This window comes from Rhineura floridana, chromosome 3 (assembly GCF_030035675.1).
Source record: "Rhineura floridana isolate rRhiFlo1 chromosome 3, rRhiFlo1.hap2, whole genome shotgun sequence".
Taxonomy (NCBI): domain Eukaryota; kingdom Metazoa; phylum Chordata; class Lepidosauria; order Squamata; family Rhineuridae; genus Rhineura; species Rhineura floridana.
The window spans coordinates 47,472,192-47,498,712 of NC_084482.1; positions in this window are offsets into that span (position 1 = coordinate 47,472,192).

Below are 26,521 nucleotides of genomic sequence, written 5' to 3' on the forward strand. Positions count from 1 at the left end.
TGGGCTTTTTTCGCTGCCATTGCCACACAGTAGGCACACTTATGATGTTTTACTTGTGCCCGATCAGCCTCACAGCACATCTTTCACCATTTGAGCTCTAGCCACCATCCAGCCTGCTTCATTGCCCTTAGTTCAATGGTGTACCAAGGCGCAAACCGGGCTCCACAATGCTGGAGAGGGTGCTCGGGGCAACCGTGTTAAGAGCCTGATGCGCCTCGTTGTTCCACAGCATGACAAGGGCTTCAACAGGGTCACCTGCTGTATCTATTGGGAACTCCCACAGGGCATTCAGGAATCCAGTGGACTCCATTAGTCTCTGGGGGTGGGCCATCTTAACCTGTCCACCACCACTGCAGGGAGGATCAGAGCCGTACATCTAAACTTCACCAGGAAGTGATCTGACCATAACAATGGGGTGGCATCCACCACCACCCCATCTCCAGAAAACCTATTCCTCCATCTGGAGTAAAAACCAAGTCGAGGGTGTGCCCTCCCCTATGCGTCCGGCAGTGACACTTGAGACAACCCCATGCTCATCATGGAGGCCATGAAGTCCCAAGTGGAAACTAGGGGCAGCCTCAGCATGGACACTGAAACCACCCAGGACTATTGTTCTGAGCTCCTCCAATACCACAGCCGAGACAGCCTCTGCCAGCTCAGTCAGAGAAGCTGCTGGGCAGCAGGGTGGATGGTATACCAACAGCAATCCTAGTTTACTGTCTCCTTGGCCCAACACCAGGTGCAGGCCCTCACAGTCAGCTCCAAGACAGAGTGGTTTCCTGGTGACAGAGATGGAAGTTCTGTAGACCACAGCAACCCCTCCTCCTCATCCCTGCAGCCTGTGAGGGTGTTGCACCAAATATCCAGATAGGCAAAGCTGGGTCAGATCAACTCCTCCCAGCTCACCCACCCAGGTCTCAGTAATGCACACCAAATCAGGACCTTCATCCATGATGAGTGTGGTCTTATTGTGTACCTCACCAACAGCAAACCCGGCACCTAAGGTCAGCTGGGCTTTTATGTCCCCTGACCCAGCCAGGAGCTGATGCAAGAAGCTGCAAGTCTCTTTCTGGATTCAGAGTCAGGCAAGGGTTCCTAGTTCTTGCAGCACTTACCAGGGACCTCAACTGTCTCGAGAGGCAGCAACCAAGAGGAGTGAGCAAGCAAGCACCCAGATGCCCAAGTACTCACTCCCAGGGCAGGTTGCCTCTAGTTCCCTAGTGCTGCAGCTGTTCCCCAGATGCATGTGTTCAAACTGCTATGCTTAAACCACTCTATTTAAGGAAGGGTGGGCATGGTCAATTAAAAACATAGAGCACACCTTGAAATTTGCTAGAATATATTTCACCTCCCACTGTTTTATCTTGTGCAAACTGAGACACTCCTCATGTTCACTTGAGACTATACTGCAGAATAGTCAGTGCCATTATTCCACAATTGTTTTGGGAGTTTTTTAGTGTAAATTATGCAAGGTGTTGCTGTACTTCACATATTCATAGAAACAGAAGCAAAAGAAAATAATTTACCATAGTAAACTTCACTAAAAATTGCAAAGTAAATCAAACATATTTAAAGTGAATATTTGAACTATATCAATTGTCTTAATATTGTTGCTTTCTCTCTGCTAAAACAAGATTAGCACAGCACATGTCTTGCTTCTGTTATTTGGGCTGATTGCAGGTGTTGCCACCATTCACAATATGCTCAGAGGCACGTTACCAAATTCTTCCAAGCTACACAGCAAGTAGATTGGACTGTGAAAGACCAACCCAAACTGTGTTTGTATTTTTACAAATTTGAAGGGCAATGCAATATCTCAGACAGGTCAGGCCTCCTGCTCCCCTGGTGCATTCACTATAGGTGCCCAATTTCCCAGCTTTTTCAAGTTTGATAGAAATATCTGTTGGCTATAGGTACATTATTAGACCACAAGAGGCTTTTTTTTGCCTGTTAGTGAATATATTTCTTGTTCACTGCACTCCAGCTAGATTCATTTTTAAAATGTATGTTATTTATTACAATTATTTATAAATCCTTCCAAGGCAACTTAGATATCCTGCATAAATCCTTATAGATCCTTCAAAGGCTGATGTACTAGGGACATAGTGCTTCCTTGTGTGTATACCTAACTGGATAAGGAACTGGTGGATGTTGAAAAGGAAGTTGATTGCATATTTTTTTCTGGCTTAAAAGCCCTATCTAGGAGGCAGAGCTGTGCATTTATAACCCCAGTTAAATTATTAGTGTCCAATAACTGTCTACTGGGAGTGGGAATCAGGTGCGGAAGGACTCAGTCCAATCCTCTGTTCCCCCTTTCCTCTCCCTTTCTAGTGATTGCACAGGATCAAGGGTTCTTGCTTTCTCCCCTTTGCTCTCTTGTGATTCAGAGTCTTTATATGTCACATGTTGTGTTCACCTAAGCTTACACAGTCTCACAACAGCAGTCATCTGAACAGGCAGGCTAATGTTGGAGCTGCCACCCACATATCTGTGGGTCTTGGAGGTACCAGGAAAATAAATGGGAAGCTGATAGCAGAACATCCTTATAATGTTTTATTTATTCATGTCTATACACTACCACTTAAATGCACTCTAGTCAGCCTTGGCCAACATATCAGAATCAGAAATCAGAAATACATATCAGAAGCAAATATATTGCAGTATACAATCAATATATGGAGATAGACTGCCTTCAAGTCGATTCCGACTTATGGCGACCCCATGAATAGGGCTTTCATGGTAAGCAGTATTCAGAGGGGTTTACCATTGCCTCCCTCTGAGGCTGAGGGGCAGTGACTGGCCCAAGGTCACCCAGTGAGCCTCATGGCTGTGTGGGGATTCGAATCCTGGTCTCCCAGGTTGTAGTCCAACACCTTAGCCACTATACCACACTGGCTCTCAATATATAAAGTATAGGAAAACTTTTAAGTATAAAACCTTCAAGTTACAGAATCTATTCTGTATACAGTATACTGTATACTGTATACTGTTGCAAAGACTGGGTCCAAGTTCAAAGTCATACTAAGAGCTACAAAGTAGTTGGAAATACAGACACATATAATAATACTTCTCACAATGAGATGGATGAATGGAACACATGCTTCTTGCTTCCACCAGGCTAAAAAAGCACTGGTCCAGAACTAGGGTTGCCAGGTATCCGTTTTTTGCCCGGGAACTCCAGTTTTTGGGAGTCCTCTCCAGGTCTCTGGGTGAGTCACCTTCATCACTGGACTCTGAGCTTTTATTTTTAAAAAAAATAAGTTTCTAGGTAGTCTGGTTCAAAAGATATAAACCAAAATGTCAGCCCCCTCCCATGACTTCTATTAGTACCTGCTGCTCTAATCCCTGCCCTTTCAGGTCTTTAGCCAATAAGTGAGGTCAAGGTTGTGATTGATAAGATTTGTTGACCCCCAGGCAATACCTAAACCCACAGTTTCCTTCTCCTGCTTGTCTCACATCAAGAATTCAGTAAATATATACCTTTCAGCAGCATAAAGAGTACTTTCTCTGTATAGGATTGGGACTTGCTTCTGAGTAAATATGCATAGAATTGCACTACAACAGAAGATCCCAGCAGGATCTTGGTAGGCATAAAAGTGTACATGCAGGGTTTTTTAGTTACTTGCAAAAATGGCATATTACATACTATCTTTCAAATAATTTTTGAACAGAGGTTTTAAAAAGTGTACATGCTGCAATGTTATACTTTCCTAATTAAGGAATCAAACAAGTTTAAATTTTACTGGACTGTGGAAGATCACAGTTTATTTGTCTTATTCATAAGAAAATTTGAAAACCTTCCCAATATGAAACTTTTTTGGGAGTAAAGCTGCAATGCTAATTCCACATACCTGGGAGTTAACCCACTGAATTCAGTATGACTTACTTTTGAGTAGACATGGTTAGGATTGTGCTGAAAATCAATGGGCCTTTTGAATGAACATAGAAAATAATTGTGTTGTAAATATTTCTCTCCCTCTCCAATACTTTTTTCTTTTAAGCAGTTAGGCAGGGCTTACCTAGGTGTCATTGCTTTTATTTGGCAGGAAACTAATACTTTAAAAAAAAATGTTCTGCAATGGTGAACTGGTTTTGACAATAAACTATTATGGGGTATGTGTATTTTTACATCTCCAGTATGGGTGTATATGGAATATTTCCAGCAAACCCTGTGAGGTGGGGTTGGAAACCAAGGCAGCTCACAACAAGAAATAAAACCATTTAAAATCCAAAAACAAATATAAAACAGTTGCAAAACCACTTAACGTGGCATGATTCTGAATTTTGGATTGGGTGAGTGAAGTTCCTTATCATGGAATTGCAGTCCTGTGCATGCTTCCCTGTCTGAGTAAGCCCCACTGAATACATTGGGACTTGCTTCTGAGTAAAGATGCATTGGATTGCACTATAAATATCTTTACAGGTTGTGTAAATAATAAACATCTTTGACATTCATGCTTATATAAATATTTCTTCATACTGTGTCTTGATATGTATCTGATTTCACACTATGGTTGTAAATTATTATTTACAAATTATTATTTCCTCTACATTTTAAGTGTGCCCTTCTTCCTTGGGGTTTCATGGTCCCCCTCTGTTGTTTTCATCCTGTGGGGGCAGATTAGGCTGAGAGATGGTGCATAGCTCATGGTCACCCAGTAAATTTTATAGCTTATTTCCATTGTAAAATTGAATTAACATGATTTATATGCAAAGTTTATGAAGTAATGCAGATCCAAATAATACATTTAAAGCACATCCAACTCACATTTAACACACATGGCTTCCCCCAAAGAATCCTGGGAAGTATAGTTTCCCCTTCACAGTTATAGTTCGCACCACCCTTAACAAACTACAGTTCCCAGGATTCTGTGGTGGGATTCATGTGCTTCAAATGTATATTGAATGTGCTTTAAATGCATGGTGTGGATCTGCCCTAGAATGCTGTCCATTCATTAGCAAATTGAAAAGAACAATTTTAAAAGATACTTTTTAAACAGTGCTGTAGCTCAGTGGCAGGGCACATGCTTTACAGGCAAAGGTCCAAAATTCAATCTCTAGAAGAGACTATTGCCAGGAATCCTGGACAACCAATGCTAGTCCATGTCATCAGTACTGAGCTAGATGATACCAAATGGCTTGACTCGGTATACAAGAGGAAAGAGATCCAAGGGCCACAGTGACTCTGAAATTTATGTATTTTATTTACAATATTTATATACTGTTATTGTAAAAAAAAACCTCAAAGGGATTTATAGAAGGAATTGAAACAATAAAATTATTGGCAAAAACAGTTAAAGACAGATATTTAAAACATTTAAAATAAATAAAACCAACAATGAGTTAAAAAGAGATAAAAAAAATAATAGCTTCTACATGCTTAGGTAGGCTTTCCCAAACAAACATGTTTTTAGCAGGTGCCAAAATGAGTACAATGAAGCTCCTGCCTAATGTAAATAGGCAGGGAGTTCCGAAGCATGGGTACTGCCACACTAAAGGATCGATTTCTTACAAGAGCAGAACAAATACTATGTGGCACCCATAACATGGAAAACACACCTTGAACTTGGCCTGGTAGCAAAGTGGCAACCAGTGCAGATTTCAGAGCAGAGGTATTATGTGGTCCATAAAGGAAGCCACAGACCAGAACTTACAAGATCTGAACAGGGTAGTTCATGACAGATGCTCTTGGAGGTCACCGATTCATAGGGTCTCCATAAGTTGTAGTCGACTTGAAGGCACATAACAACAACATGGTCTCACTCATGTTAGCAATCATGCTGCAGCATTCTGCACTAGCTGCAGCACCTGGGTCAGGCTGAGCTGCATGGGGATTTCTGTGACCTTGGTTGACTGGCTGCCAGAACTTTTTTAGTTTTGGTTAGGGACCTTGACTGGTTGTGGGATGCTGAGTTTTCTGTCTTACTCATAAGAATCTTGTTGTGGTTGGTATGGTACTGCATTTAAGAAACCATCACTGTCTTTTGTTTTTCTATTTGCATTTCATTTACCTCCAACCTTACTCCCTTACATCCATAGAAGCAACAACAGTGGTTCCATGTGGCCAGCTCAGCCCCCTTAATCCCACTGATGATGCACCTTGTTATTTGCATGAAGGTTTGTTTCTTGCCCAATAGTGGTATAAGAGAATTCACATACTGGGAAGTGTGGCTTCAAGTGCTGTTCTTCCCAATCTACTGCCTGTGAAGGTAGACCAAACCATGTGTGTTTTTTCTCTGTCAGTTATTACTCACTGGAATTGGTTGTCCAAGTGAGTTTATCTCAGTCCACAGAGTAGGCAGGAAAGAGTAGATAATCTTCTTAACTCTTCCCGATTTCTCAAACCTCTCTTTGCAATGAAGGGTCAAGTCTGTAAAGACGTTTGGAGAAGTCACATTCAAAGGCAGACAAGGCCTTTTAGGTAGGGGGTTGCCAACCCTGCTTTGATATGGATACCATTGCAGAGGATCTCTAGTTAAGCCTTACCAACAGCACAATCCTAGCAATATCTATTCAGAAGTAAATCCTGTTGAGTTCTATAGGGCTTAGTCCCTTAGTAAATGTGTTTAGAATTGCAGCCTGATCCCATCACTTCAGCTGCACCTGAAAACACCCTCATTTAGCTAAGATTTCTATCTCAATTTCCAATCAGAGAAATTTTTTTTGTTTGAGTGGTATGCTCCAAGCAACTGTGGCTGATGCTTAATGAATCATGCTTGATTGCATCACTACAGCCCACCCCCATGGCATCATTAGGGCCTGCTCCTGAAATCTCAGGGTTTGGGATGCTTCTGACCTGGTAACCCTATCCGGAACACAGGGTGTTTGGCCTTTTTATACTCTTTCTTATCAAAAGGTGTGCTTACTTGAGCATGGCTGTGACACTGAATTCTGTTTGTTTGACTGTTTAAATTAATAACATATTTTGTTCAATTAAGCTTTCTTTGCATAGTCAAAGTAAAAAGGAGTATTAGGCCTGTTTTGCTGTTTTGAATTCATAGTACAAATGAACTGAGAATCACCTCGCTTGTGCTATAATGCTGACAGTTAATTTACTTGTGTGTGTGTAAAGAGAAATGCTAATTTGCTGAATTGTAGAATCATTGTTTGTTTAAAGCTGTGTCTGCAAAATAGATAATTGTATTCTCACAGGCTTTTAGTTGCAAATGCACCTGTGCCCAGACTATGTTGCAAACTATGTTGCACATGTACAAGGTCAATATGAACATAACAAGTGTGAAAAACAATCTCCTAATATGGTTACCAGGAGGAAATGGGCATGGATTAATGATGTAGATGTGATGAAATTGATGCATGAATAATTAGTAAAACAAAGCTTATAAAAAGGCCAGCACAGCAGAGTTTGTCAGAACTGGCTTGGCCCTTCTCCATGTGCATGTGTTAGAAATAAATATACTCTATCCTCCATCTTGTTTCGTTCGTTCTTGAGCTCTATTGGGTGAGTATTGGGAGTGGATCCAAGCTACCAGGATCCCTAAAAGGGACTGGGGCGTATTGTTTATAACAATTTGGCGTTATTCCGCCGGGACATCATCTTGTTGGCATTCCTCTTTGCCTTGGACGTGGTCCCTGCAGGGGGTTGGGAAGAGCGCTCCAGGCTACCTTCAGCCTGCCCAAGCCTGTGGGAGCGGATTGGGGCGACGAGGTATTGCCATGATGACTCCCTTTTAAATCGAAACAAGGTTGGAGAGGATTGGAGAAGAGCAGGGGGTTTCAACGTTCCAACGTCTCTTCAAAAGGGGTAAGAGCCCACTGGGCCTAAGTGTGGAGAGAGTGGTGTGTGAAAGTGTGTGCATGAGACAGGGCTTATCCGCAGCAGTTTACCCTGAAGCGAATATGGACCTCTAATTAGTGCGTTTCTCACGTCCTCGCAAGAGGCTGAGCCACGAACAGAGGGAAGCGCGTGTTGTAAGTCATCTGCCTGTTGTTTTGTCTCAGACACCCCCCAGGTTAGACGGAGAGGCTACCCCCAAAAGTCGTACGTCATCTGCAAAGGGCAGATAGGACTGGACAGGAACATGGGGCAGGGTGCATCAAAACAGGAAAAGGCAGAGAGGACGGGACAGAGGGAAGTTAGGAAAGGGCTTAGAAAGAGTCAGAAGAAAAAGGGTGATTGGAAAATGACCCCCCTTGAATGTATTTTGCAAAATTTCTCTGAGTTTAAGAAAAATGTTGTTTCTTCTGGAGGGCCAGTCCCGAATGAAGAACAGTTGTCAATGTTTTGTAATGAAGCATGGGTGGAGTTGGGTATTGATTGGCCACTGGGAGGAACGTTTAACATTACAAAGGCTCGGCAGTTGGAAGCCACCCTTTTTGACATGCTGCCAGATGAGTTAACCTCGTGGTGGTATGCTAGGGGGTGGAGAATCATCTGCCTAGACCCACCGTCAGAGTGTGCGCTGGAAATGGCTTTGGCTCAATGCCAAATTAATAAGGGAAAGAAATTGGAAATAAAACCCCCAGTTCTACAGGCAGAAGAAGAAGAATGCCTGGTTTCACCTATGGCTCCACCTCCGGCCATTCCTTTGCCAGCACCACCAGTATTACCAGTGCCACCACAGGGAATACAATTGCCACCAGCCCAAATTGTGCCACCTATCCAAGCTCAGATTGAATCATCAGTTCAGGCTGTGCCACCAGCTCAAGTACAGTCCCCAACATATCAACAATCTATTGTCTCGCAGACCCAGTCCACTAATTTTGGAACCCCTTCTTCTGGAAGTGCAGCAATGGCACAAGATTTAAGTCAATCACCTATTGCTGGGAATTCATCTGGAACTGCAGTGACGTTCCAGGATTTGAGTCAATCTTTAAGGCGAATAAGACAAGAATATGATATTTTGGATCGTTATGCTTATTCTGTGCAACAAAGCCAGAATTTAGGAGCCTCGCCCCAAATGATTGACCCACGTCTCCAGATGATTGAGGAAGTTAGGAGGGAAAATCAAGGAATGGATAGACATACCTTGCGGAGTGGGCACACATATAGTTCCACTCCAATAAGTAGAGATGCAGGCAGAAATAATCTTGCACCAGAAGATATTTTGGCCGATGCCTCTCACCTTATGGCACCAATGCGAGAGATGTTAGATGGCCAGGGACAAGTTGCTTATGTACATGTGCCCTTTACCACCTCTGATTTATATAATTGGAAAAATCAGACGCCAGGCCTGAGAGAAGACCAAGATAAACATTGCCAATTATGGGAGACTATTTTTTGCTAGCCACCACCCTACTTGGGCTGATATTCAGACATTGATAAATACCCTTCTCAGTACAGAAGAAAAGTCATTAGTACTTTCCCAAGCTACGGCTCTTGCATTGGAGGAGCAGAGACAAGGTGGCAATGCACCTGGTTTAGCCCCGGTACATGTTTTACCAACTGTGGACCCTCGTAGGTGGATTCAGACTCCAGGAGTAGGAGCCCCTGAGATTACTAGATATAAAAGAATGATTTTACATGGACTTAAACATGCCATTCCCAAACCAATGAATGTGGCAAAGTTATATGAAATTCATCAGGAAAAAGAGGAAAATCCCTCTTCTTTCCTAAATCGTCTTACTATAGCTATGTGAAGATTTACTACTCTTAATCCAGAGGCTGATGAAAATCAGCGGATTTTAATTTCTTTATTTATTGGTCAAAGTTCTTCAGATATTCGAAAGAAGTTGCAGAAGGTGGAAGGAGTGATGGGTATGAGAATGGGACAGATAATGGATATTGCGTTTAAGGTTTATATAAATAGAGATGAACTAAGTAAAAAAGAAGATGAAAGTTGATGAAAAAGCAATGCAGCATGCTTGAAAAACAGTGCGATTTGATTGCGGCAGTGGTTGGTGTAGGCCAAACAGATAAGGGAAGAGGGCCACGGAGAAGATTGGAGAAGGACCAATGTGCGAAGTGTTTGAAGAGAGGTCATTGGGCAAAAGATTGTAGAAATAAGGAGGTACCTAGACCTCGCCAAGATGGACGGGGAGGCCCATATGGCTATAGAGAGGCCCCTGGCTCTCGGGACAATTATAGGGAATCAAGGATAGTCTCAAATTCCAATTTAAATTCACCTCAGGCCCGAATCGCAGTTGCCAGAGGGCAGGAAGAAGAATCAGAATGAAGGTGGACGGGATATGAGGGCGGCTCGCGGGAAGAACCATATGTGTCCCTTACCCTGAATAATTTGGCGGTCCAAGGACTAGTAGATACAGGAGTGGCCTTCTCTATGATACCACGAGCAATGTCCCGTCTACCTTTAACCCTCACGAAAGAAACTAAAGATGTAATGGGTATAGAAGGACACCGTCGTCGAGTCCCTTTGTCCCAACCCATCCAGGTACACCTTCCAGGAAGAGAAGATAAGCAACAATATTTTACACATCAGTTTTTGGTTTCGGATGATTGCCCTATTGCAATATTTGGAAGGGATCTTCTAGCAAAGCTTCAAGCTCAAATCATATTTAAAGGAAAAACCTTGGAAGTAATGATACCAAAGCAACAAGAATGCACCTTCCAAATGATCCTAAGGGGGGAGCCAGAAGTTAAAGAGAAGCAACAGTGGAAGCCTCCGGAGGGAATCCATCCTGATATTTGGGCCAGAAAGAATAATCCTGCTCGTGCGGTCAATGCTGAACCAGTAAAGGTCAGATTGAAGCCTGGGGTAGGCCCAACCCCAGTACGTCAATTTCCTTTGAAGCCAGAAGTACGCTTGAGTTTGAAGGAACTAGTGACGGACTTTATTCATTATCAATGGTTACATCAAACTACTAGTCCTCATAATACCCCCATATTTGGAGTTCCCAAGGAAGGCCGCCCAGGACAATATAGGATGGTGCAAGACTTACGAACTATCAATGAAAAGGTTCTAGAGGATGTTCCAGTAGTACCAAACCCACATACTCTGTTGGCTCATGTACCTGGTGATACTACCTGGTTTACTGTTATTGATTTAAAGGATGCATTCTTTTCAATACCTCTTCATGAAGATAGTCAAGACCTTTTTGCATTCCAATGGGAAGATCCAGTTGATCATCGACAGTGTCAGCTAACCTGGTCTGTGTTACCTCAAGGGTTTATCAGTTCCCCATCAGAATTCACAAAGGCTTTACAGAAGGATTTAGGACCATGGTATCAACAACAACCAAAGTCAGCATTGCTAGTCTATGTGGATGACCTTTTGATCTGTAGCCCAGATAAGAGGAGTAATGAACAAGATGCTGTGAGTTTATTGAATCATTTGCATGCCTGTGGATATCGAGTGTCCAAAGATAAGGTACAATGGAACCAGAAGCAAGTAACGTACCTAGGATACCAACTATCACAGGAGGGACGAATGTTATCAACTGAAAGGCGGACAGTGATTTGTGGTTTACCACCACCAACAAATGTTAGGGAGCTACGATCGTTCTTGGGTTTGGCTGGCTTTTGCCGACAGTGGATACCAAACTACAGTAGCTATGCCACTCCTTTGTATGAGTTATTGAAGAAGGAAACAGATTGGAAATGGACTAAAAAATGTCACCAAGCTTTTGAAGATATCAAACAAGCTTTGCAGAAAACACCAGCTTTAGCCTTACCAGATGGGCTTAAACCATATAGACTTTATGTTTCAGAAAACAAGGGAACTTAAAACAGGGACTTCCGGGAAGGGTGACTTCGCTTGTGCCTGCTTTTGGGACGGGCTCCCGCCTCAAAAGAAGCTTATTCAGATATAAATCAGTCAGAACATTTTTTTTTTTGACTGATGAACTTTCTCCCGGGCAGGGAGAAACGTAGAGATCAACCTCAAAAGCCTGTTTTTGTTGGGAGGACTGGATTTCATTAATTTATGAGATAAGGTCCAGCCAACAATGCCGGACAGACTTCCGAACAAGCTCTATCTGTTTAAGCGATACGTTTATCTTTTCTTTAAAGAGAGAACGGACTAACAGGCAAGCACCCTTCTTTCTATTATTTTTTTTACTTGGTTTAAATTGTTGCAGCAAAAGGAGATTTGTCAGATTGATCGGCTTTGGACAACTTCTGGGTGAGCTATAACTCTTCTCTGTTATTCACGAAATTAACAGCTTATCTCTGTTTCTGTCGCAAAAAGCTGTCCTGGAAGTGCATTCTAAAGATATAAACAGAAGAGGGATTTCTATTCCTGATTTCTATTCCGAGGAATATTATATTGTCTGGGACTATTCTCTTTTTGGTCTACTTTATTTTGACGAATCTGCTTCTTCACGACGCCACTAACTGTTTTGATGCTGGGAACTAAATTTGTTTTGCATTCTTGAACATAGAGAGATAAGGCAGGCTGCTCTGTTTATACTGTGATGTCATCAAGCCTGGAATATTAACCCAATTGTTGCTGAAATAAGAAGTGGTTCTTCTTTATTTTTGTTTTGCTTTGTTTTCGTGGTTTTAAAAATGGCAATCAAGAAAGTGGCTGAGAATCTGGAAGTAACTATGTTTCAGAAAATAATGGATGAGATTGAGATAACGAAACAAACCCTGCGACAGGGTAGTAAGGAGCTGAAAATTGAACTGAGCAAAATGACGCAGGAGCTTAAAGAAATAGGGGATCCTGTGAGAGAGGAGAATAAGATCAGAGATGAGAAAAGAAAAAATAAAGGGAAGATACAAGCCCTGGAGATTGGAACAAATGTGGAATTGGAAAAAGATCTGGAGTTTATGGATTTTCGAAATAAAATCTACTGTTTGGAATTTAACGTTATCTCTGAAGAAATTAATGAAGATATTAGAGATAAAGTTATCAATGGCTTGGATAATCTTTTGGACTGGAATGACGTGATGGAGTTTGATATAGAGAAAATCTATGGAATTAATTGCAGCCATGTGACAATGGAAAAACTCTCAAGAGATGAGCCAGTGCATTTTGTAAAAAAGAACACAGATATGACTTTACAACAGTATTTCAGCAACTTATTCAGAATGGATGGCAAGAAAATATTTGGGATAGAGGAAATTCCCATCAGACTCTTATTATATGACTATGGCTACGACAGCAAGATTATTATGGAATACTGATAATGGAAGATTGGACACTGAAATTACTGGACTTAACAGGACTATTGGAGATGGAAGATGGAACTAATAGGGATAATGGAATAATGGCTATTGAAATGATTGAACCTAACAGATTTTGATGAGATGGATTAATCAAAATGTTTATTTGGACTATGGTTATGACAATAAGATTATTATAATTATTAACGAGATGGATTAATCGACATGTTTATTTGGAGAAAAATTGATAGATATATTTCTTAAAGAATTGAAACCTCTCTGACTTTTTGTGGAAAGAATAAAGTAATGTTTATGAGATTTGATGATTAATTAAGATAACTACTGGAGGAAAGTGATTTTATAATATGATTTAAGAGACAGGATTGTTATATATTGTAGACCTATAACTGATTTGATCTGTGACAAATGGGAAGTCAATATTTTATTTTTTTTGTCTAATTATTTTTGTTTTGTTTTGTTTTTTGTCTTTGAATGTTTTATGATTTTGTTTTGTATGTTTTATGAAAACTTGAATAAAAATTATTGTAAAAAAAAAAAAAGAAAACAAGGGAACTGCGAGTGGAGTTTTGACACAGCAGTGGGGCCCTGACCATCTACCAGTGGGTTACTACTCATCTCAACTGGATCCTGTAGCAAGGGGATGGCCAGCATGTCTGCGAATTGTGGCAGCCACAGGAATTCTTATGAAGAAAGCTGAAAAGATCATGATGGGAGCCCCGGTGGAAGTACTAGGACCTCATGATTTGAAAAGGATCCTGGGAGAAAAGGCTGCAAAGGTCCTTAGCCCAAGTAGGCTTACCCAGTATGAACAGCAGTTGCTAGGATGACAAGGCTTACAGCTGAAAGCTTGTAATACTTTGAATCCAGCAACACTACTGCCCCAACCGGGAGAATTAATACATGATTGTATCCAGACATTAGAATGTTCATTGAAACCTCGGATAGATTTGACTGATCAGCCAATAGCAGGACAACATTTATATGTGGATGGAAGTTCGAAGGTAATAGATGGACAGCGGTATGCAGGCTGCGCTGTGTGTGAGGACTTGAAGCCTATAAAGAGTGTTAAATTGCCACCTACCTATTCAGCCCAGATGGCGGAATTGGCCGCAGCCATAGAGGCTCTGAAAGAATTGAATCAACAAGAAGGGAATATATACACTGATTCTAAGTATGTATTCCAAACTGCACATGCCTTCGCTATGTTGTGGAAGGAAAGAGGCTTTATCAAAAGTGATGGACACAGGATTGAGCATCAACAGATGATAAAGGAATTTTTGGAATGTGTTCAACTGCCAAGGAAGGTAGCTATTATTCATGTGAAGGCCCATGGAAAAGAATCAGATTCAGCTAGGCGAAAGGGAAATCATCAAGCGGATGAGGCAGCAAAGGAAGCAGCATTGAGTGGACAGCCGTTGGAGAAGAATTTAATGAGCATCATGATCCCATGGAGAGAGTTGATCCCTCAATATTCTAAAAAGGAAGAAGATGCTGCAATACAGTATGGGGCTCAGAAGTTATCCAATGGTTGGTGGCAATTACCTACAGGATTAATTTTTGTCCCAAAGGCAGTGCTTCGAGCTCTTGTATTAGAGACTCATAAACAGACTCATATTGGAGGCAACGCTTTAGGGGATCTTTTAATTAGACAAATAGTTGCACCAGGATTGTATGAAGAAACAAAGCGAGCAGTGTATGGATGTACTATCTGTGCAGCAACAAATCCTGCCCCAAAGCCACCACCAGCGATGGGAGGAAGACCATGGGCCTACTATCCTTTCCAGCGATTACAAATAGACTTTGCAGAATTACCAAGATGTGCAGGGTATAAGTACCTGCTAGTTATAATAGATCAATTGACAGGATGGATAGAGGCCTTTCCTACGCGAACAGCGACAGCAATTACAGTAGCAAAGATACTGTTAAAGGAAATTTTTCCAAGATATTCTATGCCAGAGACATTTGAATCAGACCAAGGCCCACATTTTGTAAGCAAGATAATTTGTGCTATAAGTGCGGCCTTAGGGTTCAAGTGGAACCTTCATACACCATGGAAACCACAATCATCCGGTCAAGTCGAACGTGCTAACCGGACAGTTAAGACTTTATTGACCAAGCTTTGCCAAGAGACTAAGTTGAATTGGATAACAGCATTACCATTGGCCTTGACCATCATGAGAAATACTCCCAGGGGAGAAACAAAACTGACTCCTTTTGAGTCACTGTTTGGCAGACCTCCCATTGAGCCTGGGCCCCAGACAGAGATTAATGGGGAATTGGGAAACAGACAATTATTAGAATATGTTACTGCCTTGCAGGGTGTTTTGTCTTCTATTCACAGGCATAATCGTGAGTTTCAGAGGATACCCTTGGATGTGGCCATTTACCAATACCAACCCGGAGATTGGGTACGAGTTCGGAAGTGGAAGCAAGAGCCTTTGCAGCCCACGTGGGGACCACCGGAGCAGATCATTTTGATTACCGAATCGGCAGTAAAGCTCGTAGGCCATAAGCGGTGGGTCCATGCCAGTAGGATAAAGAAAGCAGAGCCTGTCATTACTGAGGAACCAGAGAAGGGAGTAGCCAAGGACTCCCCACCTGGAGAGGCGAAGGATCAGACGCCTGAAGAAAAGTGGTTATCGGAAACCGTACCGGGTTTCAACCTGAAGCTCAAATTAAAGGAACAGAAAGACTGAGATTGTATGGGAGGTTCACGGAAACCTTTCCCCATCCAGCCTACTAGTGTACAAGTGCCAGGAGACCCTAGGAGGAAGGTTCCAATAACAGTAGTCCAGATTGTAGATACGTGTCCTAAGGATAGAAAACAATATCTACACACTATTGCTCGAACCTTTCTGAATTCTGTTCTTCCACCCGATATTGATCTCAAGACAGGTTGTAAATGGGAGGATCTAGTCGTCCTCTCCCTTTTCGGATTATAATTTCACCAGTACGGTTGCCCCATGGAACTGGATCAAAAGTGCCAGTCACAGTGAAATATGCTCGAAAGATTATCGGGGAATTTGGAGAATATCAGCAGTGGTGTATGATCACGTACACCTTTGTGCATTTTCAACAACCACATTTTTCGCCAAGGGCGGATTGGGCAGGAAGGTGGTAGTACTGAAAGCATATCCTGGTAATTAGAGACTTTGTAAAAAAAAAAGGGGCAGATTGAAATCAAAATCTTTGACTTAAGTCAGTGGGAGGAAGTGTTCCACCTTCCCCATTAATTGCAATAATAGCTGCAAGAAACGAAAGGAACTATCAAAGGTATCTTCGAGTTCCTGTAGTAGTAATTCAGAAACGACCACCTTTACTTGGTTCACGCCTTGATAGACCATATCAGTGGCATACAGTGGTTCGGACTTGGGTGAATCACAGAATTCCAAACAGTGGTATTAGATTTGTGTACTAGATTTGTGGCCTAAGTTGTATCTCATGTTAAAATGGGAAGAAACTCAGCAAATATTAATTCTCTGGGCTTTAAGCCTATCCTTTGTATTATTTTGTGTCTCACTTCTTTATTTGTGGTATATATCTGCCTCCCAACTCCTTTTTCCACTCAAGAAGCGGGAATATGTAGAGATCAAAGGAGCTCATTCCAGAAGGAAAAAAGGGAAAATGTGTTTGTTGAACTCGCTCAAGAGGTAGCCAAAGGGTTTAACCTCACAAATTGTTGGATTTGTGGAAGTCCAAAAGGATTTTTAAAATGGCCATGGATAGGATTTCCCCTTGCACCCTACTGGCTTTTAAGTAATAAAAGTGAAGTACATGTTAATCTGAGCACCTGGACAGAGCCACATGAATGGGAATTGTACAAATCAAGTTTGGGCAAATATTGTCTCCAACAGAATATTTTGAGAGGCCAATATGTTGGAGCCAGTAAATGTAATTGGACGTTGGGATGGCGAGAGTATTGTTCCATTGGTAATTGTCCAGTTACAAACTGTACTAAATTTGTTTCCCGATGGAATAATACACACATCCAACTCGAAAATGGAACATGGTGCTCATGTATTCCTGGTGCACGTAATCGGAGTTCATGTAGGTCTAAATGTTCGGATCCTTACACAGATATTCAATTGAGTGACTGCCAAGAAAGGAATCTAACGATTCCTACCATCTTAAAAGATCAAGGTTGGCTATGGAAGCACCTTAATGGAACCGTTATTATGGGATTTCAGAATTATTGGACAGTATGGAACCAAACTAATAATGATACTAGATGTACATACAGAAATGAATCCCAATTATGGAAGTGTAATTTTGTTTTGGGACAAGGATACCACATTGTCACAGGCCCTCTCGGTGCAAAGGATACATATTACATTCCTTATAATAAAAATTCTCCAATTCTACACAATACTACTATGCCTGCATTAAAAGGACACTATTGGATTTGTGGGAGTAAAGCTTATGCAATTCTCCCCTTGAATTGGACTGGCATTTGTTATGTTGGAATAATACAGCCAATGTATACTATAAAAGGTGGAAGTCTAAATCCTTTAGTTCCAGTGTTTGATGGAGAACAGTCTGAAAGAAAGAAAAGGGCACTTGATCTTTCTTTAACAAAAGGCCAAGACAATGGTTGGAGAGATACTTGGCCTCCAGAAAGGATCATTGAACATTACGATCCTGCTTCATGGGCACAAGATGGTTCAGCAGGATACCGTGGCCCAATATATATTTTGAATCGCCTTATTAGACTTCAGGCGGTAATAGAGATAATAACCAATCAAACAGCTGAAGCTTTAACCTTGCTTGCTGACCAATCAACTCAAATGAGAGAAGCGATCCTTCAAAACCGACTGGCCTTGGATTATTTGTTAGCTAAAGAAGGAGGTGTCTGCGGACTCCTTAATTTGGCAGAATGTTGTGTGAAAATTTATGACAACGGCAATATAGTAAAAGACATTGCTAATAAAATCAAAAAGCTTGCTTATGTCCCAGTGCAAACTTGGAAAGGAATAAATCTTGGAGCTTGGGGAAGTTGGTTCAATTGCTTTGGAGGAATGAAGACAATGATTGTATTGGTTCTTTTGATTTTAATGGGATGTATGCTCTTACCTTGCCTGTTACCTGTAATTATGAATGGTATTCGTAGCATAATAGATACTGCAGTAACTAAAAGTAGTATGCAAATGTATGGCAGAATTATGTATCAACAAGTGATTCAGAATGAAGAAGCTATATGATATAAATATCAAAAAGCTTCTATGGGGGGAATTGTGACACTGAATTCTGTTTGTTTGACTGTTTAAATTAATAACATATTTTGTTCAATTAAGCTTTCTTTGCATAGTCAAAGTAAAAAGGAGTATTAGGCCTGTTTTGCTGTTTTGAATTCATAGTACAAATGAACTGAGAATCACCTCGCTTGTGCTATAATGCTGACAGTTAATTTACTTGTGTGTGTGTAAAGAGAAATGCTAATTTGCTGAATTGTAGAATCATTGTTTGTTTAAAGCTGTGTCTGCAAAATAGATAATTGTATTCTCACAGGCTTTTAGTTGCAAATGCACCTGTGCCCAGACTATGTTGCAAACTATGTTGCACATGTACAAGGTCAATATGAACATAACAAGTGTGAAAAACAATCTCCTAATATGGTTACCAGGAGGAAATGGGCATGGATTAATGATGTAGTTATGATGTAGATGTGATGAAATTGATGCATGAATAATTAGTAAAACAAAGCTTATAAAAAGGCCAGCACAGCAGAGTTTGTCAGAACTGGCTTGGCCCTTCTCCACGTGCACGTGTTAGAAATAAATATACTCTATCCTCCATCTTGTTTCGTTCGTTCTTGAGCTCTATTGGGTGAGTATTGGGAGCGGATCCAAGCTACCAGGATCCCTAAAAGGGACTGGGGCGTATTGTTTATAACATGGCCACATACTCTCTTCTGACTGCTAAGTGTTACTGAGTCTTCTCTGTAAGGCTTCTAAACAATTGACTTCCCTTTTATGGAGTTCCATCTCCAAATGTGTTGGCTCCCTTCCCAGACTCTTTATCTATTATCTGTGTGTCTCTTCTAGACTGTGCAGACAGGCTGCAGGGTCTGAAGGAGATAGGGGTCGGGGAGGGAATTGCTTGGTAACAGGGAGAGGGTTTTACAGGAAAAGCAGGCACTTTAAGTGAGAAACAAATATAAACAATGAAAAAGTGTTGGGCCCACAACACCCCCAAACTCCCTCAGCACTATTACCAAGAGTGGACTGACTACATGCAGAGGCCCAGCTCTTGGATGAGGTTTTTAACTTAGAGAAATATTCATGCAGCAGCCCACTGCTACTCATGCTGTATTTTTGCATGTGAATTATACAAAACAATTCAACAAAGGCTGGGTTGTGTTTATCAGTAATATTAATAACATTGCTGTAGTACTGCATCATTCAGATTCCGGGAGCTTTGCCATTAACTCCAATGAGGTGAGAATTGATCAATTCTTTGCAAAGCTGTGTTCCATGATAGGATCATAGATGGATTGTCTACACACATTTTTCAAAGCACATTCTTAAATGTATTTTTAGAACTAATGAGAATCAATGTAACAAATATTTTGCACAGTAACTGCTTATGGTCATTTTGGAGTGATAAAGAATTCTGTCAAGTTGCTTTGTGAAGTCAAACGCCATCCTTCATAGAACCACAAAGTCCTGTGATTTCACAATTAGTGCATTACAAAGAAATTAAAAAAGGAAAATACAGATCATCCACAAAGTAAGGATTCTCTTGGAAATTTTAATAAACAATTCCTGTTGCAATAGCAGATGGTGTGGTGGGGCAGAGGTGCATATCTGACCTCCTGGCAGGTGAGTCATGGCTGTTTACTGGATATGGGAGTAGCAAAGTGAGGTAGCAGCAAGGTTGGCACAGTGCAAATGCACCAGCTGAGCCAATCCAGTTCTCCAGCCATTGTGTTTGCACAGCAACACCCTCCCTGCTGCCTCATCCCTCCCCTCTCCCTCCTGGTAAGCAGCAACGATCCACTTGCTGGGAGGTCAGGTAAGCACCTTGGTCCCACCACACCATCCACTATGCCCTGTTGTAAAACATACTGATTTCCAAGGAGAAGTTAAAGTCATTAACTTTGTCTTAATTACTGCCAAGAGCTATTTTAGAAATGTACATGGATACATACAATTCCCCAAATTGACATGGATATGTACAACAAATCAAAATCACAAGTAGTGTTAGAATATATTCTCTTACATCTCCAAACAACTTAAGCTTGCCCATGAGCAAATCCCACTGATTTCAAAAAGGACTTGCTTTATCATATTGTATTTAGGACTGAAGCAATAAAGATGCTTGACATGTACACTTAATAAGTCATAGGGACTCATTTTTAAAATTTCCTTTGTGTTGCTACAAAATTTGCATTTACCTATCCAGTCAAACACTTTGAAGGAAGGATTAATTCCAAATAGGAAAATAAAAGATCCTTCCTTACCTGAACTATCAGGTTTGATCAAGAGTTGTATGATATGCCAATAATAAGTGACTAGGAGAGGAAATCCTAGTTTATATAATTCAAGTTTTTTTGTGCAAATATTAACTTTGGCTAGTGAGTCTTTTGCCTTGCATCACTTTCCCAGATCTAAGAGGATTTATACAATGTCTGAAAGCATGTTAGCTAGACTGTATTGGACTACAGCCTTTGGATATTTGGATAGCTTTCCTTTTTAGCAATGTTTTGTCTATTTATTGTTTCTGAAAAACATATATTTTCCTGTGTTTGGAAATCCCTGTGATGTGGTATCAAATTTTAGGCCATTGAAAAATTCAGATTGGATGCTGGCATGAAACACAATGGCAGGTAACCAAGTGTGCTCTACTTTGCTAGGCTAAAAATAATACAAAACTCTAGTGTCTGCCAGTTTGGAAACCTAATTAAAACTAATATATTGTTCATGCTTCTTTGGGCTCATTGATAGGTACAAGAATCAACCTTTCATCTGAATGAGGTTTTCTGTATTCTCCTAAAAGAGCTACTAATGGTTGATAATGCAACCAATGCAATAAATTCAAGAGCTAAAAAGTGGTAGCGTTAAAATGATCTTGGGAAGACTTTGTAGGGCCAGACAAGTATTTTCAGAATCAAGGGCCAATTAAGGCAGAAATGGATTTAAGCAAAGCTGTTGCAGGAGCAGGGTCTGGGCAAAAAAAGGCATAAGCTTCATTGAAGGGTAGCATATTGGACTTGGACTGAAACATCTGGTTTCAAAAACCTCAACCTCTCATAGAGTAGCTATCTTGCTACAGCAGTTGTAAGGATACAATTAGGCAAACCCCCCAGAACACCACCCTCGGCTGTTTGGCAGAAGGAGCCAGGTGGAATGTGGTTATTTATTTATTTATTTATTTATTTATTTATTAGACTTTTATACCGCCCGACTAGCTATAGCTCTCTGGGCGGTGAACACAAGATACAATAAATGCTATAAGATGCTCAATAAACAATGTAAACACCAACATAAATGTAAATGTAATTCTCTTCTTGTAGCTCACTTTTTGGCATCTGAGCACAGGAGGCCTAAAAGTGGGACCGGTCACACACACATCCCAGCCCTATCCCTAATCACCTCTGTGTGCTGGGCATGCCACTTCTTCTCTCCAGTCTTCACATGTTTAGGATGTCATTCATTCATTCACATCAGCTGAATGAAGTTAGATGCGGGATTGGGAACCCTGCATCCCTGAACAGAACTGGACGTTGCTTTGTGTGCTCTCTTGCTTTCTCCTCTGTTACTGTTTTTACACAAACTGAGATGACCCTCTTTTCCCACCTGGTTCACATTTTTGTTTTTTGTGTTACTTTTTATGTGCAGTTGTAAGGCAGATGAAACCTTAATAGGACAATGTTCAGTTGTATATCCCAGACTGAGAGATAAGGATGACAATGCTTGATTTAAATGAAAATGGTTATCATAAGGAATCAGCAAAACTACTTCCCACATACCTCTGGAGAAAGCAGAGAAAGAAAAGAGCACTCACCAAGCTTTTTGTAGCATGGGCATAACCCAGTCTTGTGTAAGCATAGCTGTAGTTACTCCTAATTCAACAGTGGTTAAAGACACAGATGGTTAGATACAAACACAAGGTACATAAAGCCTTTAATCCAGGAGTGACTAATCTGTGTCCTCCAGATGTTGTTGGAATCCAACTCCCTTCAGCCTGTCAGCATGGCCAGTGATCGGGGATGATGAGAGCTGTAGTCCAGCAACATCTAGAGGTTTAAAGTGTTACAAGAACCCATGGTTAACTTCCATTTGGTGTTCATAACTGCACCAGATGTTGGTATAAACAGCAGTGTATCCTGGGGATTGTTGTTATATGCCTTCAAGTCGTTTAGGACTTATGGCGGCCCTAGGAATCAGTGACCTCCAAGAGCATCTGTCATGAACCACCCTGTTCAGATCTTGTAAGGTCAGATCTGTGGCTTCCTTTATGGAATCAGTCCATCTCTTGTTTGGTCTTCCTCTTTTTCTACTCCCTTCTGTTTTTCCCAGCATTATTGTCTTTTCTAGTGAATCATGTCTTCTCACTATGTGTCCAAATATGCTAACCTCAGTTTCATCATCTTAGCTTCTAGTGATAGTTCTGGTTTAATTGGTTCTAATACCCAATTATTTATCTTTTTCACATATCCCTCTACTTATTTCTTTTCTGACCCTGTTTTTAGCAAGTTGCTGACAGGCATCTCAATAATTAAATCACCAAAAATGCTAAGTTATAATGATGGCAATAATGAAAGACACTGGCAATGAAAAGGATGCAAAATGCAGATCCCAAAATTTATCTCAATCTCCAGAGACTGGCTTCATTAGTTAGATACAGGTATGATTGAGTTGCAAATGAAGGGTGAGCAAAACAATGGCAAGTCACTCAAAGTGTCTTAGCCAGCCAGGAAATCTATTTAGAAAAGCCATCCTGAAGAGATGATCTTTCTTAACTATACTTACTCACATAAACAGCCCCACCCCTTGCACACACCTACTGATACCTCATCAAATTCCTTATCATAACATCACCAAAACCCTCCTTGTACATACACATCCATAGAACTCAAAAACCTACTTAAAATTAGATTTTAGGTTGGTCAGTCAACACCTTTTCACACATCATCACATCACTGTCAAGGAACACCTTTAGTGCATTGTTGGATATGGGGCCCAAAATCTTGCTAAGAGTCTGTTGCCTGGTAGCATCACATCTTAGGTAGACCTTTATGAAGTGAAATCACTTCAGGAATAAGCTACTGAACCTGATCCTGGTTTCATCACATGCATGCAATTCTCTAGTTCCCAAGCTTTCAAACAGAATATTTTATTTATCATGAAAATTAGTGTTAAACTTGCACTATATTCCACAAGATTTCCAGAAGTAGCTTGTATATCATGTGAAAGATCAAATATAATGCACAAGTTACCAGGTAAGAAATCATCAGAATAAAGGAATAAAGTGCATTGTGAAAGCAGCCATAAACCAGCATTACTCATATCTGAATTGTGGTTCCACAACATACCCATCTCTTTCCCACAAGAATGAAGTTTCCAGGTTGCTAAAATAAACTCTTACCAAGAAATAAGAAAAAAAAATCTGCAACAGATCTAACTTTTCTAAAAAAAAAATCCAGAATCTCAGAAGACTTGTAAACAAACATCCAAATTATAACATTTACAGTTCTAAAATTTTAATCTAATAATTTCAACATTATTACTCCTATATTGCTATTATTTCTATTATTCCTGTTATCATTTGTGAATGGCAGTATATTTACAAGCTATGTCTCCTTGGCATTATAGCTAATCTTCCTATATTATAGTTAGCATTCTACATTAGATAAAGTCTGATAACTTTATTGCTAGATATTTAGTATCTGGACTCATAGTGGCTGTGGTCCTGTACACATATGTGTGTCGAGCCCCTGAAAACCATGGGAGTAAAATTAGTCACCACTTCCATCATCTTCCACAGGAGTGGCCTCTTTACATTGGAAGATACAGCAACAGTACTTTTGAATTATACTTATTTCAGATGTGCACATTCAGTGCATCAGACTTCTGCAATCTAAGATGCTTCCGTCTTTGCACTTATCCCTTAAACTTCAACATGACTGATGGAAGACATTCATTCATAGGGTTGGCAGGTTCCTGGCCTGAGACTGATTGTATCTTTAGGAGAAGAGAAAGTCAGCCAAATGCAGGTGGAATTCTTCCTTCTCCCTGCACAACTTTTAAAGATACAGAAGACCTCTTGGTTGCAAGAAGTCAATTAGGATAAATGAGTGGGTGATGGACTGCTAGCTATCATTTTGTGATTTGCTTGAGAACCTCAGAGTAACAAAGTCCAAATGAGCATCTTTTAAATCTCCCACTTAGCTCTTTTTGCTACAACCACAATGCAAAATGCACTTGGCATAGATTCTCTCTTTCTTCTTGCAGCTTCTTTTTAGTTTGCTCTGCAAAAAACAAACTTACAAACCCCCTAATCTTCAACTCTCAAATGCTTTCAGTCTGATGTCATTTCAATGTGAGACTCTTTCTGAAAGAGTGAGGGGTGGTGCTTGGCTTAGAAGGAACTCAGTTTCTTTCTTCCTCTTTTTTTTTTAATTGAGCTGAGGCATAGATCCTTGCCTTACCAGCTACACCTGAGCTGTGAACTGAAAAGCCTCCCAAAGACCCATATTGTTTTGGAGATTATAGCAGGGGGGGGAGGAGAGAGAAACAGGAAACAGTATGTTCCAGTTTAGGTGAAAAAATTAGACTAAGTGGCTGTGTATAACCTATGGTGTTATACACAGGGTGGGAAGCAAAGCAAGTTATTTATATATAAGTTTTATTTTCTAATTATCCCTCTGGGCCAAGCTGTAGGAACAACTAATGTTCCTTGCCAAATCCAAGGCCTTTGTCCTCCTAAAGAAACACTGGACACAGCCTCTCTCATGATCACATAATCAGGCAGCCACTTCAGCCTCCTCTTTAACAGCTGTTCCTAGCCATGGATTGATGCCTAGTACTTAACAGCTGATGAACTGGATAAGCAGTCTTAGCTAACCAACTGTACATGAAAGGAGATTAGGGCTCAGCCACACAACCTGAGTTGTGGCAGCACTTAGAAAGCATGGAGGATTCCAAGGGCCCATTTCTTTAAATGGTTTGGCTACATATCCAGGGTCTGCCTTTGTTAACAAGAAACAATGCACCCTTTGTCTGTAGAAAGAAGACCACAGACTGGTGGGTTGGGCTAGTCAGTTTACTGGCTTGTGTATGTTGTCTTCCCCATTTTGCTCAAGATGGCTCCACATAGGGTTGCCAGGTTCCTGGCCTGAGACTGATCCTGTATCTTTAGGAGAAGAGAAAGTCAGCCAAGTGCAGGTGTTCTTGCAACGCTACAATGGGAAAAACCACAAGGTGGAATTCTTCCTCCCCCCTGCACAACTTTTAAAGATACAGAAGACCTCTTGGAGGTCAGGCCTGGCAACCAAGAGGTCTTCTGTATCTTTAAAAGTTGTGCAGGGAGAAGGAAGAATTCCACCTTGTGGTTTTTCTCATTACAGGGTTGCAAGAACACCTGCACTTGGCTGACTTTCTCTTCTCCTAAAGATACAGGATCAGTCTCAGGCCAGCAACCTGGCAACCTTACAGTCCACAACCATCTGCCACATGTTATAAAAACTGCTATGGACAAAAGGCAGCACTTCTCACAACTTCTAGAATCCATCACTATCTGTGATGGTTTTAAAACAATATTAAACGGATTCTTGGAAGGTATATCTATCTGGATATAGCCTGATGGGGCCTCTTCAGGTATTACACATGTAAGGGGGCAAGTGTGATGAAAAGAGCTATGGCGGGTGGTCACACATTCAGCCCCAGCAAAACATCTCCTGCTCCTGCCATTTGTGGTATAACATCTGAAGTGGAAAGCCTCTTCTACACATAGAGTCTCCCTGCCTGATTTAGGGCAGGCTCCTGGCTCCAGTAGTTATAATATTGATAACATGATAGTGGAGGAGGTGGAATGAGCCACATGACTTTGGAGGTGCTGCTAAACATGTGACACATCCCACTGTTCCATTCACCATGCTTTCCCCCTTCATGCAATTAACACTTGGAGAGGACTGCTGTATTTTTGGTTTGGGGGGATGAACAGTGGGCACTGGCTTTCATTTCATGTTCTGCCTGTGAACTTCCCATGACATGTGGATGGCCACAGTTGGAAGCAGAATGCCAGACTAGATGGACTCCTGGCCTGAACAAGCAGAGCAATCAGTATCTTCTTATGCTCATTGTATGTAATGTATAACTGGAAGATATCACGGCTCCAGTATTTTTACTGTTTCTACTTTTGACTAGTGTCCCACCCCCTAGTTATGGAATGTCCTCCCCAGAGCAGTCCACATGGCACCTACTTGAATCTCTTCTTAGCGCCACAAAAAATCTTTTTTTTTGTTTCCCAGATCTA